General features: G+C 50.7%; 1 protein-coding gene across 5 annotated transcripts in view; it reads left to right on the forward strand.

The window, feature by feature from the left end:
- Positions 1 to 20,262, forward strand: part of GNG7 (G protein subunit gamma 7) — a 138,289-nt gene that overhangs the window by 58,777 nt on the left and 59,250 nt on the right. For 2 of the 5 annotated variants that reach the window (XM_070373974.1, XM_070373973.1), the window contains one exon: positions 18,299 to 18,349. The exons of the other annotated variants lie outside the window; for them this stretch is intronic. The gene's annotated coding sequence lies outside the window, so the exon portion shown is untranslated. The remainder of the gene's footprint in view (positions 1 to 18,298; positions 18,350 to 20,262) is intronic. 5 annotated transcript variants of the gene reach the window in all.

Raw genomic sequence — 20,262 nt, forward strand, 5'->3', positions numbered from 1 at the left:
AATTCCCCACAGAGATTTTTTTTTTTTAAATTTTGGGTTATATTCATCAAAAGTTACCAGATTCAAAATTAAAACTGAGAAAATTTTTAAATATTTACCAATTAATTTTAAAATAACAATAATAAACCCTAAATGGCATTTTTAAATGGAAAGAAACTTTTTTTATTTTTTTTAAAAACAAACAGTGAGAAGATGGTGAGGAAAACCAAAAGGTTGTCATGACCCAGAGTTAACTAAGGACATGTGACAACTGAACAAAGTGTGGGACCCTGGGGCAGAAAAAGGACACGGTGGGTGGGGGAGCTAGTGAAATCTGGATGCAGCGTCCCCATGTCACTGTCCCAGCTGTGACAGACATGCCCCAGGGAAGAGTGGTCTGGGAAGGACAGATGGCACCCTCTCTACTGTCTTTGCAACTTCTCTGTAAACCCCAGCTCATTTCAAAGTACGTGTTTGTTGAAAAAAAAAAAGGACTGAACAAAACAACTGTTTGGTCTAGTGAGGGCTCCGGCCACATTAGAGGGGGGTGAGGCCAGCATCGGGGGAAGTGGCTGGAGAAGCTGGGGAGTGAGTGGTGGGTCAGGCAGGGGGTCAGAATAGCGCCCCGGTGCCCAGCACAGGCCAAGGGCGATTGTAGGTGCTGGACCCAGTGGTGAGTCTAAGAATGAAGCCCCGCCCTCTGAGGACAGCACTGGCCCAGACACCCAAGCAAACAAGGACAAGAGGAAGAAATCAGGAAAGGTGCCGGGTAGGGCCGAGCAGAGAGACGAGAGCCCGGGGTCCAGGGAGGTCTCCCTAGGAGGCCACATCCACGGCAACCCCTAGGGGTGGGGAGGAGGCAGGCGCTGAGGAAGAGGGAGCTGGGAAGTGGTGGGCAGACTGTGGACAGTCCTGAGGCATGACAGCCAGATGTCCTAGAGAACGGCCTTCTGTCTAGGCTGGTCTCCTGCTTTTTTTTTTTTTTTTTTTTAATATTTATTTATTTGGCTGCATTCAGTCTTAGTTCTAGCACTTGGGATCTCCAGTGTGATGTGGGCGTCTCTCTAGTGGTGTGCAGGCTTAGTTGGCCAACGGCAGGTGGGATCTTAGTTCCCTGACCAGGTATGGAACCCGAGTCCCCTGCACTGCAAGGTGGATTCTTATCCACTGGACCACCAGGGGCGTCCTTGATCTAATGCTTTCTATCAGACCAAAGGAGGGCCACAGCTTGCAGTCTCCAAGGCAGGGTCAGAGCTGCAGTGGCCAGTCGGGCTCAGCCCCAATGTGGGTCAGCTCAGCCTCCCTGCAAGAGCCCAGTACCCCAGCTAGGATGGCAGTTCTCAACCGAGTCTGTTCTGACCCCCCACCCCCATGTCCAGGGCATCTGTGGTCATCATGATGGAGGCATCTGGCATCCAGGGGGTGGGGCTCAGGGAGGCTGCCCCACACCCCACAGTGCCCAGGACAGCCCCCCACAGAGACTGTCCCAGCTCTGAAGTCAGCAGTGCCAGGGAAGACCCTGTGCTAATTATCTGGAAAGAGCATTGAGCCTGATCCCTGCTCATACTGGACACCTGAGTTTAGAGTCAGGTGAATTCGCTCTCTGCTTGCAAATTCAAATGCCTATGGCCCTGGGCTTCCCCGGCCATCCCCTCCCCCATCCTGAGCATCCCCCAGGGGGTTGGTGGCCCACATGGTGCTCGAAGTGAGGAGGCCCCAGGAACTCCCCATCTTTCAACTGCAGCATTGGGACAGAATCTTCAGGGCTGGGTTCGAGAGGAATACCTGGGCCCCTTGTCCCAAAGTCACCCAGAGCATTAAAGCAAGGGGTTGAGGGGAGCCTTGGGCTGGCGCTGGCTCAGCCCCAAGGTTGAGGCCAGAAGGAGGGGTTGCTCTGGGCCCCACGTCCCACTCCCTCCCTGGGCAGGGCCGTGTCCCTGGGCTCATCCCCGCAACGGGTGCCCCGCCTGCTCTAGGCCAAGCCTCTGTCCTTGGCGCCCAGCCTGTGTTTACTTCACCCGAGGCCATGCGCTGGGCCGGGTTGACCAGGAAGGGGCTGGGAAAGACGGTTCTGCAGGGAGGCCTCCAGGGCCGTGGCTGCAGACCCGGGGGGAGCACGGGGCCTGGGCTCTTCCTTGGCTTGGCCAGAGCCCTGGATCTATGTCCTCCAAGCCCTGTCCTCCCGGGTCATGAGGGCTGTGGCTTCTCCCCGCCTACCTCCTCCCAGTGTGTTCCTGACGTGTAGATGGGACACACTGCCTAAGTGGGAGCAACAAGAGGCCAGTCCCAGATCCTGGGGTCACCCCAGTTTGACTGGCAGGAGCTTATTCTGGGTCCAGCATGAGCAGGGATCAGACTCAACTTTTTCCCAAATAATTAACCCAGGGTCTCCCCCTCGGGGCTGTGGATACTGGGGCCGAGTCATCCTCCGTGGTGGTAGGGGTGGGGCATCCAGGGCATGGCGGGGCACAGAGCGGCTCCCTAATCCCCATGCACTGGATGCCAGGGACACCCCTGTCCTGACGACCACAGATGTTCCTAGACTGCCTCCCGGGTGAGAGCCGCCCCCAGTCCAGGACCTTGGAAGGGGAGGCAGTACTGCGGAGTCCCGTCTGCTGGGGCTGCTGGGGCAGCTGGGTCGCTTTCTCAGCACCTGCCTGGAACAGGCCAGGGTCAATCGGAGCTGCCGTGGCGCACAGTGCCAGGAACGCAGCCCAGCCACGGCCGGGTTTCTTGGCCAAGAAGTAGAAAGGCTGAGAGCTGTGCTTTCCAGGGATTGGGCAACGAGGAGTCTCTGCATCTGTCTTCTCTTGTCAGATACACAGCAGCCCAGGACCCTGCGCCTCCACGGTTCCTCACTCTGCTTCTCACATCTGAGGCCCTGGGCAAGGGGCTGAGCAGCTGCTTCCAGAGTCATTTCTGTTATTAGACCAAGACGGGTGGTCTCATCAGGGTTCATCCTGCCCCAGAGGACACTGGGTGGTGTCAGGGTTTCATCTGTGGTCGTCATGACTGGGGGGCTCCAGGCATTGAGGGGTGGGGTGGAGGATGCTGCCCTACATCCTGCAGTGTCCAGGACAGCCCCCTAGAGAATGACCAACCCCAGTGCTGTCTCCTGGCTCCTTCCAGTCCTGAGAGTTTAAGATTCTGGTCTTGGGCCCATGGAATGACGCCAGGATGCTGGGACAGCCCCGTCTTGTGATGGGGCGGTCACGGGTATGCAGGAAACTCGCCCTGTCTGGAGCTCCTGCACCCCCTGCACAAACAGGGCACTGTCCTCTGGGGGTCATGGGGTTCACGGAGGTGCATTATCATCCTTACACCTTGTCCCCATTCCTCAGAACCTTTTCATGGCAGCCCACGTTCTTGATGGCCGTGGCCTTTCATGGTGATGTCAGTGGACCGCTCCGTGGTCACTGGCCTGCAGCTTCCAGGAATCTCACGCCCGCTACTGGGAGGGAGCTGGGAGGGTGGCGGCCGCCTGTTTCCAGCAAGCTACAATGCATAGGGAGCCGGGTGAGGTGGACAGGGCGTCAGGGCCTGGCCCGGACAGTGCCTGCGAATCCCCTCTGAGGTGAGACGGAGCTGCAGGTCCCACAGCCAGGCTGAGTCAGGGCTGTGTCACTCAGAAAGAAGGAACCCCAGCTCAGCACCAGCTCAGGCAGCCTCAGAAGCCCTGTCAGATCACATGACCTCCCGGCTCAGCACCCACCCCCACTCCATCCCCACCGTGTGCCCCTGCCCCAATCTCCTGAGGGCTAACACTGCCCTCTCGGGGGCCACAAGACCTGTCAGCTTTGGACCTCGCCACTTGCTCCCCCAAAGGACTTCCTGGTAGCTCAGTCTGCAATGCAGGAGACGTGAGTTCGATCTCTGGGTCGGGAAGATCCCCTGGAGGAGGAAATAGCACCCCACTCCAGTATTCTTGCTTGGAGAACCCCGTGGACAGAGGAGCCTGGGAGGCTATGGGGACAGGATGTGATTCCCCCACAGCAGCCGCACAAGGCAGGTGGAGTTCACCGCTGCCCAGCCCGGAATAACCACATTGGGGCGACCATCAGGACGTGAGGGGACGTCAAGTGTCCACTTCTTGAGGGCCCCCCTCAGGGCACATTATTGGACTTTCATTCTTCTAAAAAGTGAATAAAATCTTAATGAATGTATAGTAACAACCCAGCGTGCATTCATCTTCACATGCCTGCAGTTACAAATTATCACTTCCCAGGTTACTCGTTGGTGGCAGGAGCCTACGGGGCAAGCCGGCCCCCGACTCCCCACTCCCAGCCACAGGCACCTCCACAGTGCTGGGGACAGTCCCCCACAGAGAATGACTGGGCTCCAAGGTTGGCAATGCCCAGGAAGAAACCCTGAGTTCATTACTTGGAAAGATGTTACATTTGATCCACAGCTCAGATTAGACTCCAGAATAAACCCTTGATGGTCAGACGGTGTAAACCAGGGTGGCCCCCAGCGTGTGTGAGTTACCCCTCCCCCTCCCCCCTCAGGTGTGTATTGAAAGGTGTGCAGCCTCCCAGGACCTCTGAGGTCACACAGTAATGGAACATAGTCTCCTGGGAGAGGGGGCAGTCCGTGGGATCTCCTAGCCCAGGGGGCATCACCTGCCCTAAATCCATGCAAGTTTTTCACACCCTCCCTCTTCATTCTCAGGCTCCTCGGGGGCTGGGACACTCCCCACCACCACCTCTTGTTCTCAGCTGATGCCTCATCACCTGGGGTCCGCCTACCATGTGCAGTCGCGGTCACCAGGTGGCAGCACAGCCCTCCCGCTGGCTGGCGTTTCTGCACCGCCCCCCTCCACCCCCCACCCTAGCATCCCAGAAACACCACAGTCTAGACGCCCGCCGGCCGGATGCCTCTCCCCTGAAGTCAGTCTGCGGAGACCTTCGCGCTCCTCAGGCTCGGTCACCGTCTCCCACGGTGCATTTCCAGGCTGTCTCGCCAGGGGCCAGATCACTGGGCTGAGCGGCTTCTTGATGGTCTGGGCGGGGGCAGCCCCGGCCGGGCACCCAGCTCCCCCACTACACACCCCGCTTCTTGGAAGGCACGAGGGGAAGGGAACTGGCCCAATAGCAGTTTCTGACCGCCACCAGGGCCAGCGCAACCAGCTGAGCTGGAAGGTGGCGGTTTCTGAGGGCCGCTGTGGCTTTGCTCCCAACTCGCTCTCAGCCCAGCCCGCAAGCTCGGGCCCAGCGCCTGCCCTGGGTCTGTTTGAGTTTCTTCCCTTTGCTGCCTTTTGAGAACCGAGAGTCCCAAACTCTGCTCAGAAGACAGACGTGCGCACCCTTGTGCGTGCGTGCATGCGTGCTGTCGTTTCAGTCCTGTCCGACTCTTTGCGACCCTAGGGACTGTAGCCCGCCAGGCTCCTCTGCCCTGTGCCCTGAGCCAAACCAACCAGGAAGAAGCGTACCCCCAACCCACCTGGCTCCGGACCCCACCTGAAACGCGGAGGCGTCTTGCAGAGCTTACAGCCAGTCTTGTCACCTCTCCCGAGGCTGCTCGAGCCCGCCCCCTTGTGGCTGAGACCCTTGAAGGGTCATCGTCTTTTCTGGGGGTTTGAGGGTGGAGACCAGGAGTTGCCAGGGTCCCAGCAGAATGTTCTAGGGTGGACAGTCTGTGGCTCTGGGCTCTGAAAGCCATTCCAGCGTATGAACCAGCGCGTTGGTTTTCCAGCGTGGTCATTGTGATAAATGTACCATGAGCCGAGTGCCTGAAATAACACGTTTATCCTCTCCCAGTTCTGGAACCCTAACACCAGACTCTGGACTCCAGCCTGAGGGTCCTGGACTGGGGACCAGTGCCCCAGAGACACCTCCTACCTTGCTTCCTGGGATTCTGGCTCCTGGGATGCGGGCCTGACTTGGCCACATCAATGGAGCACCCGTTCGGAGCCAGGCAGGGCTGAGGGAGGTGCCTACTGGTGCCACCTGCAGAACAGATAATTTTCTAAGAAAGTGCTGATGAGCTTCCTTGAAGCCCTGTAGGTTGGTGAGTGGTGGAAAGTTCCCCAAGGGAACTTGTGCTGACTTGAGGTGAGGCCAGCGGCCTCCTCCTTCAGTACACACACGCCAGGACGGTTTTCAAAAGGGCCTCACCAACACAGAACACCCGCAACAGGAGCCTTGTCGTTTTGTTCAGTTGCTCAGTCATGTCTGACTCTGCAACCCCATAAACTACAGCATGCCAGGCTTCCCTGTCCTTCACTATCTCCCGGAGTTTGCTCAAACTCACATTCATTGAGTCGGTGATGCTATCCAACCATCTCATCCTCTGTTGCTCCCTTCTCCTCCTGCCTTCAATCTTTCCCAGCATCAGAGTCTTTTCCAATGAGTCAGTTCCTCACATCAGGTGGCCAAAGTATTGGAGCTTCAGCTTCAGCATCAGTCCTTCCAGTGAATAACCAGGGTTGATTTCCTTTAGGATTGACTGGCTTGATCTTGCAGTCCAAGGGACTCTCAAGAGTCTTCTTCTCCAGCACCACAGTTCCAAAGCTGATGCTTCGAAGATTCATATTCACATTCTTGGGTGCTCAGCTTTATTTATGGTCCAACTCTCGCATCCATACATGACTACCGGAAAAACCATAGCTTTGACTAGAGGGATCTTTGTCAGCAAAGTGATGGCTCTGCTTTTAATACGCTGTCTAGGATTGTCATAGCTTTTCCTCCAAGTAGCAAGCATATTTTAATTTCATGGCAGCAGTCACTGTCTGCAGTGATTTTGGAACCCAAGAAAATAAAAGTCTGTCACTGTTTCCATTGTTTCCCCATCTATTTGCCATAAAGTCTGGGGACTTGATGCCATGATCTCAGTTTTTGAACGTTGAGTTTTAAGCCAGCTTTTTCATTCTCCTCTTTCACCGTCGTCAAGAGACTCTTTAGTTCCTCTTCACTTTCTGCCATTTGGGTGATGTCATCTGCATATTTGAGGTTATTGATATTTCTCCTGGCATTAACATTTTTAAATGTTTACATTTATATATATATTAAATCAATTTATTTACTATTGGTTGTGCTGGGTCTTGGTTGCTGCACGGGCCTTCTCTAGTTTCGGTGGCAGGCTTCTTATTGCAGTGGCCTCTCTTGTTGCAGAGCACAGGCTCCAGGGTGTGTGCTTAAGTAGTAGTGGCGCTCAGGCTTAGTTGCTCCAGGGCGTGTGGGATCTTTACAGACCAAGGATCAAACCCATGTCTCCTGCATTGGCAGGTGGATTCTTAACCACTGTACCACCAGGCAAGTCCCATTTCAATTTTTTACAACAGCATATGAATATATTATTTATCTTTTTTTTCAAATTTTAAACTTTTTATTTGGTATTGGAGGATAGCCAATTAACATTGTTGTGATAGTTTCAGGTGAACAGCGAAGAGACTCAGCCATACATATACTTGTATCCATTCTCCCCTACATTCCCCTCCTATCGAGGCTGCCACATAATACTGAGCGGAGTTCCATGTGGTATACAGTAGGTCCTTGTTGGTTATCCATTTAAAATATGGCAGTATGCACATGACCTTCCCAAAGTCCCTAAGATATTATTTATCTTAATCACTGGGTTTTTTGGGGGGACGCCCTTCCTAAGATCCTCACCCCCTCACCCCAGGTCATGTAGATGCCTATCAGAAGTGCACCTGCCACTGTAAGGAGTTACCTTCCCAAAAGCAAGCTGCAGGATGCGGGGTGAGGAGGCCTGGTCTGGAGCATCTCAGGGAAAGAAAAGTGATAAAGGAGTCAGTTGACCAAGAGAGTCCACTCCTAGGTGTATATGCAAGGGAATCAAAGAGATACTCAAACATACACACGTACATCGTGTTCACAGCAGCGAAAAGGTGGATCCTCCCAGACCAGGGATTGAACCTGTGTCTCCTACACTGGCAGGCAGATTCTTTACCACTGAGCCACCAGGGAAGCCCCTGGAATGTTCACTTTCAAAGGCTGAACCTGATTTTATACAACCTCACCTCAAGTCTTTGAAAAAGTTTGCAGAAGGAGATGTGGCTGTAGAACAAGCACACGGGTCCGGGCTGTGCTCACAGGCTTGCAGGCATCCGTCGGAGGCCATGGTGCTGGCCCAGAGGGTGCCAGCAGACTGCAGGCCTGGGAGACCCCCGCTCTGCTGTGTCCCTCGCTTCTGTCCCCCCCAGGGGGTACTTGGGGACCCTCCCTCTGAGCTCCTCACGGGAGAAGAGGAGGCCCTGAGCACCTTGGCCCGGGATGTCCGGTGGAAGGGAAACTCCACCAGGATCGCTGCCTCGTGACTCGGGGCTGAGTCTAGGACTGCCCAGGTGTGCCAACACTGGGGCCACGTGAGCCAGGTGCTTGCGTCGCATCGCAAACCTGCGTCACTCGGGAGCACCGTACCCTCGGCTCCCTCAGTGCTGGCTAGGCTACTCCCGTAGGAGTATCCATCCTCCTCCTACCCCTGCCGTGTGTGTGACTGTGCGCACACATATGCACACGCATGCACACACGCACAGAAAGCCTCCAAGGTCCCGTTTGTCATCTCATTTCGCAAGTTTGCCCTTGCCTGGTATTGGGTTTCTGTTTGTCACGGGGCAGATCCTCTGTGGGCAGAGAGCCTTTGCTGAATCAGATCTCGCTCTCGCCTTTCGGTTTTTCTCCTCCTCCCTCCCCCACACCTCCTCCTCTCCACCTCCTCACCACCTGCAAACTGTTCTGACTTTTAGGTGTCGAAACTGAGGTGGTTTGTGTTGCGTGGTGGCCAGGCAGCCAGGAGGCTCAGTGTCACCTTTTTTTCAAATGTCATCTGATCTCAGGAGCCCCTTGAGGGGCTGCCGGTGATGCATCTGAGCCCCCAGCGACCTTCCCGGCCCCTCCTCCGCTGTGTCCCACGTGCCATGTGCATGCATGCTGCCTGGCTGCCTGCCAGGGAGGAACCTGCTTGCTACCATCTGCTGCAGCTGCAGGCTAGGCTGTCTCAGGCTGCTCCCTAGATAACCTCTAGCTTGTTTTTAGTGGCAACCACATGTTAATCCTGACACCCCACTGTCTCCCACTGCAGTTGGTATCAGCAAGGGAAGTGAATGGGGTGCTACCGGAGTGGGGCCCCTGTGCCAGGCTGAGCCCTGGATGGGAAGCTGAGCCGGGACACATTTTATTTACCATCTTCAGTTTTCTTTTCTTTTTTTCTGGCTGCACCACGGGGCATGTAGGATCTTAGTTCCCTGCCAGGGATCGAACCCATGCCACCTGCAGTGGAAGTGCTGAGTCTTAACTGCTGGACCTGAGAGAAGTCCCCTCTCATTTAAAAAAAAAAAAAGTTCTACCATTTTAATCTTTTTTTAATGTATTTATTTATTTGGCTGTACTGGTCTTAGATGCAGCATGTGGAATCTAATTCCCTGACCAGGGGAGCCTGAAGAGGCTGCCTTGGGAGCCTGGAGTCTTAGCCACTTCGCCACCAGGGAAGGCCCCCATTTTGATCTTTTTGAAGTGACAATCCATTGGCATTCAGCACATCCAGAGTGTTGTGCGACCATCATCAGCTGCCTTTGTGCCTGTGGAGCCCACCTGGCTCTGGGCATGGGGGCATTCCTGTCAGCACACACATTTGCCCTGAAAACAGACTTCGGGGTGGGCTGAAGAATGGCCCCCAAGCATATCAGGTCCTGAGTCCCAGGAATCTAAGCTTCCCCGGTGGCCCAGTGGTTAAGAATATGGCTCACAATGCAGGAGACACAGGTTCGATCGCTGGTGGGAGAACCAAGACCCCACATGCCACAGGGCACCTAAGCCTGTACACTGCAACTAGAGAGTCCACGTGCTGCAAAGAAAGATCTCATGTGCTGCAACTAAGACCCAACACAGCCAAATCATATTGGCATATTTCTCAGATGCCATCTGATCTCCAATATATTGGAGATAATATATAGCCAAAAATATTCAATAAATATCTTTTAAAAATAAATAAATCCCAGGAATCCTTGAGTCCGCTACCTGAGCAGGCAAAGATTTTGCAGGGGTGATTCAATTAAGCCTTCTGAAATGGAGCGATTATCCTGGCTGGCCCTTAAAGCAGTCATAAGTATAAGGAAGCTGAAGCTCCAATACTTTGAGCGACTAAACAATAGATCATACTCCATTCCTGAACGTGGGGGGAGAAGACGCAGCCCCTTGAGGCGAGAAGTGGAGGGCAGCGGGAGAAGTCTCGCCCTGGTTCAGAGGCTCAGAATAGAAAGCATTCACTTCCTCAAAAAAAGAAATGTCCCTCCCTGGGATCTCAGTGGTTCCTGGTGGGCCAGTGGTTAGGACTCTGCACTCTCACTGCCGAGAGTGTGGGTTCAGTCCCCGGCTGGGGAACTAATATCCTGCAAGCTGCGCTCCATGCCTTCCGCCCCCCAACCACCAAAAAGAAAAAAGAGAAAATGAAACATCTCTCCCTCTCAAGTTCAGGTCCCCACCTGTGAAATGAGTCTCTCTGTGTGCTAAGTCGTTCTGTTGTGTCGGATTCTGTGCCACCGTATGGACTGGGGCCCACCAGGCCCCTCTGTCCATGGGATTCTCCAGGCAAGAATACTGGAGTGGGTTGCCATTTCCTTCTCCAGGAGATCTTCTTGACCCAGGGATCCAACCCTGATCTCATACATCTCCTGCATCATCAGCAGGTGGGTTCTTTGCCAGTAGTGCCACCTGGGAAGCTGTGAAATGAATCTAGGTGAGGCAGACTCTGAAATTCCTCCCAGCTCTAATGCCCTACCAAAAAACCAACCAAACAAACAAAATATCTGAACAGTGAGTAAAAACAAATGTACGTTATCCCCCCAAAAGCAGTGCTGTATTCTCCAGATAGTCAGTTTCCTTGTATTTAGCTGCCGCCCGACCAGCGGGAGCCCTTGTGTGGTTTTGGTCCATCTCAGATCCAGGCTCTGAGAACATGGTCCAGCAAGTGCGTTTCCCAGTCCAGGACGGCTAGATTCCCTGGGCTTCTCCCGGGAGCCCCCGAGGTTCCAGCAGCCTGGTGGGGTGGAAAGAACACAGCGAGCCTGCTCTTGGTAGCAGGATGCCCGCCCTGCCCTTTCACCCTCGCCAACCCTTGACCTCCGACCTCTCAGTACTTCTGTGCCCAGCACCTGTCCCAGAACACAGGGTCCAGGTTCCAGCCTCGATCTGGCCTGTCCTCCCAGGTCCTACCCTTCAGCTGTTGCCACTCTCGCCTTCTAACTTCTTTGGGTTGTTGAGTATCAATCTGGCTATAAAAGGCAATTCTGGCCTAAGGAAAAGTGGAAAAGAGGAAAGGGGTGGCCAGCTGCCTGAGTCGAGACCAACTTCTGCTTGCAGCCTGGCGTCTGGGACTCATTTAGATTCCCAGAATACCGTCGGAGGTGGCTGTTCGTGGTTTGCACTCAGAGTCTCCAGGGCCCCAGCCCAAGATGTCCTGGCAGCCACCCGCGATCTCTGTCCATCTGCTCGAGGACTCGAGGTTGGGGTGACCAGGGCCCCTCACACAGACTGTTCTTTTCTGCCAACTGTTTCTCCCCATGGCCCAGGGGGAACAGAGTGAAGCCGGAGCTGGTGGGTGGTTCAGCCTCCATCAGAGTCATGTCTGGGCCCAGTGGGCTACCTTCCTGGGGACGCATCCCAAGACACTTCTCACAGTTTCTGAAAGGAGCGTGAAGGATCTTTTGGGATTCCCGCTGTCTCTTCTTTTCCTTGATGGCATTTGGCTGGGGCAGGTGACCTCACTCCCTTTTCTGCAGGCGCCTCTTTCCCTGCTGCCCAGCAGTGGGGACGCTGGGGCAGGGCTAAGGCGACAGAGGCGTATCCTGTATGGGGGTGCCTGAACCTACAAAACCTCAGGATGATCCCCTGGAGGAAGGCATGGCAACCCACTGCAGTATTCTTGCCTGGAGAAGAATCCCATGGTCAGCGGAGCCTAGAAGGCTACAGTCCATGGGGTCCCAAAGAGTCAGACATGACTGAAGCAACTTAGCACGCATGCACCTCCATCAAGTCACCTTGGAAACACCAGGTGTCAGTGGTTGGCCCAATTGAACTGAGGCATGGTTGGTCTGGGGCTGCCTACCCACGGCCCAGGTCTTTAGAGACACAGGGTCCCAGGTCTACCAGGGAACGTGAGCTGCACGTGGTGGACTCGGGCAGGTCTGGTGCCCATTCCGAGCTCGTTTTCCCAGCGGTGACCTGGAGCCAAGATCCTGCAGCCGGTTCTCCCTGGTAGTGTCCCAGGGCTCAGCACCCCTGGCCTGTGTTACCCGCATTTTCTCACATGTGTGTGCTGTTTTCCAGTAGTTACGTGGCTCTGATGTCACAACAGATTGAACACAGGAGCTGGTATGAGAATCCAGCTGTCTTCCGTTAAGCCACACACGGAAGAAATTTGCAAAATGCAGCAAATACCACTATTCTCCCTAAAAAACACATTTTTGTTTTTGAAAGACTTGTCATTTAAAAATGTAGTCCTGCTAAAATTTTAGAGATAGTTTGTTTTTTTTTTTTTTAACATGAGCTGTCTGGGGTCCTCAATACATATATTTTTTAAAATAGACATTTTGGGGGGCATTTTTAGGTTCACAGCAAAATTGAGAGGAAATACAGGGTTCCCAAATACCCCCTGCGCCCCCACTCACGCCCACCCTCCCCAATACCTTTTTATCATCATAACAATGTGTGTGTGTGTGGTTTTTCTAGGCAAGTTCCTCATCCAGAGATAGGACTTGCAAATATTTTGTCCCATTCTGTGGGTTGTCTATTCACTTTCTTGCAGTGTCCTTTGAAACACAAATACTTTTAACTGTGATGAAGTCCCCCCATTTATCTATTATTTTCCTGGTGTCACTGTGCTTTTGGTGTTGGGTCTAAGAAGGTTTCACCTGTATGTGCTTAAATTTTTTTAAATTTATTTATTTTAAAATATTTATTTCTTTAACTGTCCCAAGTCTTAGTTGCAACATGTGGAATCTAGCTTCCTGACCAGGGATGGAGCCCGGGCCCTCTGCATTGGAAGCATGGAGCTTAGCCCCTGGACCACAAGGGAAGTCCGGACTTTTGACTTTTAGATACAGATTTATAGGGAGTTGCAAAGAAGTGGGCAGGAAGTCCTGTGGACTCCTTCCTCCTCCAACTTTTTTTTTTTTTTTTTCTGGCCATGTCACTCAGCCTGCGGGATCTTCAATTTTCCAACCAGGGGTCAAATCCATGCCCCCAGCAGTGGAAGCTCAGAGCACTAACCACTTAAATGCCAGGCAAGTCCCTTCTTTCAGCATTAACATGTTGAATAAATGAAGTACCATATCAAATCTGGGAAACCGACATGGGTACAGCCCGCAAAACTCATTCAGACTTCACTGGCGTGTAAACACACACTCAGTTGTGCTTGAGAGTCTTGCAATTTTATCACACATGTGACCTTAATCATTTTTTATATTTATTTATTATTTATTTGGCTGCACCGGGGTCTTAGTTGCGGCATGTGGGATCTAGTGCCCTGACGAGGGGTTGAACTGAGGCCCCCTGCATTGGAAACGTGGAGTCTTAGCCATTGGGCCACCAGGGAAGTCCTGCCTCAATCATTTTTAAGAGTGTAAATGGGTCCCACAACCAGAAAGTGCAAGGATCCCTGGAATAACAGTTCCAGGAGATCTTTTCCTCATTTGCCTTTTAAGGCAAATGCTGCTACTGGCTTCATTTTACAGGCAAGACGCCAGGAGATTCATTCCAATTCCATTTCCCCATCTCCCACAGCCACTGGACAGCAGAGATTGGACTGGAGAACCGACTCTTTTAGAGTTGGTGTTCTCAGCTGCCAGAAGTGTTCCTCTACTTGTTATCTTTTAAAAGATTAAAATGGAGATAAGGCAGAATGTCCCAGGACCTGTCACTCAGTGAGTTTGACATGGCCCGTTTTCCCTCCACTGTCAGAACAGTCAGCTGTAACCTCATCTACATCCAGAAGCAGATGGCTTGCATTGAGGGGCTGTGCTGTTAAAAATAGTAAGAATAGAAGTGGTCATCACACGGTGCAAAGCTTTGCACCCTGAGAGTGTCTGGAACAGGGACTGAATGGGGGCAGTTTAACTGGGCATGACCGTCTCGCTCTGGGCGCGTCCCCTGTGAGTGCCTTCACAGAATGGCGGGTGGACTTCCTCTCTGCTCCGTTTACAGAATTTCCCTCACGTTGTGCTTTCGGTCCCGCTCACAGTTTTCGAATTGAATTCGTGATGCTGAACGCTCAAATACTGAGACACACCTTAACACCCCCGCCCCTAAACACAAGTTGCTCTCAATTATAGTAATCTGAAATTTTGCAAATTGCATCTTATTTTTTAATATTTATTTATTTATTGGTTTTATTTTGGCCACTCTGCATTGCATGTCATGGCGTGCAGGATTTTGGTTCTCTGACCAGGGACCAAACCCATGACCTCTACAGTGGGATCACAGAGTCTTAACCACTGGACCACCAGGGAAGCCCCTGGATTGCATCCTGTTGTAAATGATTAGGGACTTTCATTAAGCGGTCAGCCCAACCTGAAGGCCACAAAAAGGCCGGACTAGACCTTGGAAGGCATGGAGTTCCAAGGAGAAAATGCTATTTCCAACCTTATCACGGTCTTGGAGGCCACAGTTCAGTTCCTTTGTCAGTCGTTTTTCTAAACTCCTGGCTGACATTTTCCCAAGTCATTTGAAGGCTGCAGATGGAACTTTATCAAGGAGGACACGGATGAGTAACAGGGGGTCACTGATGGCTTCCACGGGTGTCAGCCAGACTTCCCCACTTTGCCGTGTCTTTTTTCCACACTGTTCCTTTGTGCCTTCACCCATCCATGGTGCCAAGTGGCAAGCACCCATTGGGACACTGACTGCACAGCCCCAGGAGATGCAGGAGGGATTGACTGGCCTACCAGGGCTGGATCACCGGGGAGGAGGAGTCCCCAGACCAGCCTTTCAGCAGTTTCACTGTGGACGTTCCTTGAGCTGAATCCTCAGAGGCCAGTTGCTTGTTCAAGTATGAGTTCTTCTAGACCAGGGCTCTCACCTGGGTAGACTGGCCCCCAGGGGACCCCTGGGCAATGTCTGGGACGTCTGTGGTTGTCATGACCAGGGTGGGCTCCTGGCATCAAGGGGGTGGGGCCAGCGAGGCTGCTCCACACTTTATGGTGCCCGGAACGCCCCTCAGAGGATGACCTGCCCTGAGTGTCCACCTGAGAACACTGTTCCTATCCCACGAGGTGTGTTAACAAATGAAGAAGCCAGTCTTAAAAAATACAAGAGGCAAGGATCCCCGGAAGGTGGGGGCGGGGGTGGGGTGGGAGTGGGGAGACCACCACTTCCCTTCCTTCAAGTGCTTCTGTGTTGCTTCTGAACTTTGATGTCCCAGACTAAACCCTGCTGGACAACCTACTCCACAGCCTTAGAGAAATTCCCAGACTTCCCCGAATTTTGGAACTTTGGTACCCCCGGGGCATGCAGGGCTGTTGAGGGCTAAAGGCCTCTCTGCCAGCTCCCGCATTCTGCATTCCGGAGGCCGGCAGGGCTGCGCCCATCTCCCCTTGAAATGCTCTCAGAAAAGTGGCCTGGTTTATTTGGATGAAGCGAGGAAGGGCTGGGCCAGCGCAGGATTTATTTTGGTGAAACTGAAACCTCAGATCCCAGCGTAGATTCTCGAGAAGACTGACATTCCCGGAGTCAGCAAGGAAAAGTGCAGCTCCACACGGGGTCAGCCCGGGCCAGCGGGCCAGCCAGCAGAACACCACGTGGTGTTTGAGCTCAGGACCCAGCCCCACCCCTCTCCCCTCCCTTCCTCGTGGCCGCCTTCCTCACCCAAATTCAGTGGAAATGTTCCTTGGAAACTCAACTTCCCATTTATGGAGAAGCTTCTTAGAAACAAGACATATTCCAGCTTGTAATGAGATGACCTTTTAGCTCAGCGTCTATCTTTTGTTTCCTTCACATGAACGTAAGTTGATACAGAAGTGATACTGGCTCCGTGTAAATCAGTGTCCTCTCAACCTTCTGTTTGCTTTTCTGTTTTTCACTATCACTCTCCACCCCCAGAGCCTTGTTAGACTTGCTTGTCCTAACTGCTCATCAAAAAGAATAATGCAAGGAGTGGATGAGAACGCACTGTATATCTAAATGCCGTGAGTTCATGTGGTGCATTTTTTAATTTTTTTGCCATGAGTATAGCAAAAAAAAAAAAACAGCAGAGAAGGCAATGGCACCCCACTCCAGTACTCTTGCCTGGAAAACCCCATGGACGGAGGAGCCTGGTGGGCTGCAGTCCATGGGGTCGCTAGGAGTCGGACACGACTGAGCGACTTCACTTTCACTTTTCACTTTCATGTACTGGGGAAGGAAATGGCAACCCACCCCAGTGTTCTTGCCTGGAGAATCCCAGGGACGGGGAGCCTGGTGGGCTGCGGTCTATGGGGTTGCACAGAGTCGGACACAACTGAAGCGACTTAGCAGCAGCAGCAGCATAGCAAAATAGATTTCTTTAAATTATTTATTTTTAATTGGAGGATAATTACTTTACAATATTGTGCTGGTTTCTGCTGTGTATCAATGTGAGTCAGCCATAGGTATGTATGTCCCCTCCCTCTTGAACCTCCCTCCCACCCCATGTGATACTTTTTAAAACCGTAATTGTCCAACCCTCCTACACTGTTGGCAGGAATGAAAATTGGTGCAGCCACTATGGAGGACAGTATGAAGGTTTCTTAAGAAAGCAAAGATAGAGCTACCATATGATCCAGCAATCCCACTCCTGGATATATTTCCGGATAAAACACTAATTCAAAAATACATGCACCCCAGTGTTCATAGCAGCACTATTCACAATAGCCAAGACATGGAAGCAGCCTAAGTGTCCACTGACAGATGAGTGGATAAAGAAGGTGCAGTATATACACACAGTGAACGCTACTCAGCCATAAAAGGGATGAAATGCCATTTGCAGTAACATGGATGGACCTAGAGTTTCTCACACTAAGTGAATTAAGCCAGACAAAGACAAGTATCAGATGATGTCAGTAATATGTGGAATCTAAAATATGATACAAATAAATTTATTTATAAAACAGAAAAAAACTCACAGACATAGAGAACAAATTTATGATTACCAAAGGGAAAGTGAAAGGAGGGATAAATTAGGAGTATGGGATTAACAGTCACACAGCAATAAATATAAAATACATAAACAACAAGAATTTACTATAGAGCACAGGGAACTATATTCAATATCTTGTAATAACCAATGATGGAAAAGAATCTGAAAAAGAATATATATATATGTATATATGTACACACTCACACATATATAGCTGAATCACTTTGCTGTATTCCTGAAACTAACACAACATTGTAAATCAATTGTAGTTCAGTTTAAAAAACAAAAACCAAAAAAAACCCTTATTTGTTCTCCTTTGGAGGTTGATCATTATTGGGAAAAATTGAAGTTCTGGTAATCAAAGAGCTGATGAGGGAAAATCCTCCTCATAGCAGACCTGTAAAATGCTAACAGCACAGGGACACTGTATAACTGCTCATGTGCTGTCTGCACAGGTACGCTTCATGCATAAAAAGAGTAAGATTTTTCTCACGTCCCCAGGAATCGAGTTCCACCACCCTCCCACCATCAAGAATGTATTTATGGGGCTTCAGGGGTGGCTCCGTGGTCACAAATCCCTGAGTCGGGAAGATCCCCTGGAGAAGGAAATGGCAACACACTCCAGCGTACTTGCCTGGGAAATCCCATAGACAGAGGAGCCTGGCGGGCTACAGTGCACGGGGTCTCAAAAGAGTCGGACACAACAACTAAACAAAAACGTTGGTATTAGTAATTTAACACTGTCATAGGCATTCAGAAAGCTGAACAAAATGCCAAATAAAAGATACCTATGACAAAGAGCAATAGTTGAAAAAGTGAATCATCCTGACAGTATTCAGAAAATGTCTTTATAAACAACACAGGCATGAGAAAGTGGAAATCTCTAATGGCAAGCCCCGCTACCTGGAATTAACCCCTGTTGAGAGCGTGGGGCGGACAGGAACTGACAGTCACTGACGGGGGACAGAGGGCGGGCCGAGTGTCCAGTCTAGAGTTTGCCCACAAATTTTAATTATGAGTCTTGAGCAAGTTTCTTTGTTTTGCTGTGTTTCAGCTTGCTTGTTTGTTCAATGGAATAATAACCATCAAAGAGATGTTGTGAGTGTGAAATTGGATAATTTATGGGAAAAGTTAAGTGGAAGGCCAGATGAGAGTAATGTGTTAACTAAATGCCATCCATCACTGTTCCCCTTTCACCTCTGACCCTTCTTTCTAGACTTCCCTGTGCTCGGGTACCCACGGAGGCGGGGGTGCGTGAAGACGCCAGGTGTGTTGCGCATTTGTGGTCCCAAGCTTTGGCTGGGAGAATCCTGGGTGGCCTGGGCTCAAGAGTATGTCCCGTTGCGGTGGTTGGGTTCTGGTAGCTTCCTCAGATGTTTAGAACCACATTATAGGTTGATTTCTTAGTTCTGGTTTCTAAGCCACCCGGGGGTGAGAATAGAACTCTGGCATCCAATCCTCAGGGAAGCCCATAGACTCAAATGGAGGCGATGTCTTACTGCATCTCTGCACACCCAGGTGGACTTTCTGTCTAATCTCTTCTCCTAAGAATCCTGGCCTTTTAAATATATATATATTAAAATTAACCATCACAGCACCTAAGCATAGCATCTGGTCCTGGGTGGGATCCTATGACTGAAAAAGAACATTGGGGAAATGCTAAGGAAATCTGAATAAATATGGATTATTGTTAATAATAATGTATCAATATTGGTTCATTCATTAAGACCAATCTACCATGCTGATGCCAGAAATAAACAGTGAGGGAAACTGGGTATGGAGTATATGAAGACTCTATACCATCTTCACAATTTATCTGAAAACCTAAGGTGACAAATTAGAAGGAGAAAGAGATGATAAGCACAGTAGAAACACAAAGGTGGCTGAGCCCAGCTCCCGCGCTCTCGCCTAGCGGTGGGGACACCACTTCCCACAACCCAGGTGCCCAGTCCTCTCACATCTTGAGTTTCTGCTAGTTTTCTTCCTTTCTGTGAGCCCAGGGTGTTAGTTTTCTTTCCTCGAGTGTTGCTTGGGCTTTACAGGAGGGGAGACACAAGCAATGGAGTCTGCCCTGTTGCTAGAAACATGTCCCATGACAGAGACTGATCTTTCTCAAAGCAAAACAAAAATACAACAACTCTACTTTTCTGACTTTAACAAAAATTTAACAGTATATTTTGCCTATCACTTTTTGTCAGTTACAATAAGTATGCCCTATTTTATTTCAATAGATTTAATTTTTAAGACACTTGTTGGTTCATAGGGGAAGGTGCAGAGGTTTCCGTGTGCCCCCCCACCTTACCTGACACATTTAAAACTGAGTTAGTCATTGAGAAATAACCTTCTACAAAGCTTCTATCAATTTAAATGCCCTTCAACATCACCATTGCCCCCACAGCCTTGCCATGATGGTTAGTAATTAAATGTAAAAGTTTTGCCAGTCAGTGGTGTGAAAAATGATGTCTCAATCATCAACTGATTAATTTGATGTATTAATCTTCATTTATTTGGTCATTAAAAATATTGATCACCTTTTTCTTCCTTCTTTTTCTTTCTTTCTTCCTCTCTCTCTCTCTCTCTCTCTCAGGTATCTGTATCTCTTCATTAAGTATTTTATTTTTCCTGAGATTTTCATCTTATTGATTTGTAGGTATTCTTTACATATGATGGTCACTAACACTTTGTCCATTATATATGCTGTGAGTAATTTTCCCAGTTTGTTCTCTGCCTTAGCTCCCAGATATAAAGAGAGTTTTTAGTCATTAGCCCTGGGGAAAACTTTTCCTCTACATTGGTTCTGTAGCTGAATAGCCCTGTCAGGGAGTTGGGAGAGAGAGGAATTCCAGGTCACATGCTTGGTCCCTTATAATCTCCCCCTTAAAAAAGGTCAATTAACTTTTTTTTAAATGACAATATACTGAAAAATCTAGGATATACCACGAAAGCATAAAGAAGAAGCATGTTTTCCCTCTTAAATACCACCACTGCTTTTCAGCCTAGCTTCAGCAAAGCAAAATTTGCCCTGAAGCTCTGCAACCCTGATCCATCCTTGAGAGCCATGAGTTGGGGGCAGTTTATGGGTTTTGTGGAACATCAAGGTTGGATCCTGCTTGCATCACTAGCATCTTACGAGAGAAAGCAGAGCAGGGCGGAGTGGAGGTGGAGCAGAGTTTCGGCAAA

Source organism: Bos mutus, chromosome 7 (assembly GCF_027580195.1).
Source record: "Bos mutus isolate GX-2022 chromosome 7, NWIPB_WYAK_1.1, whole genome shotgun sequence".
In the NCBI taxonomy this organism is placed as follows: domain Eukaryota; kingdom Metazoa; phylum Chordata; class Mammalia; order Artiodactyla; family Bovidae; genus Bos; species Bos mutus.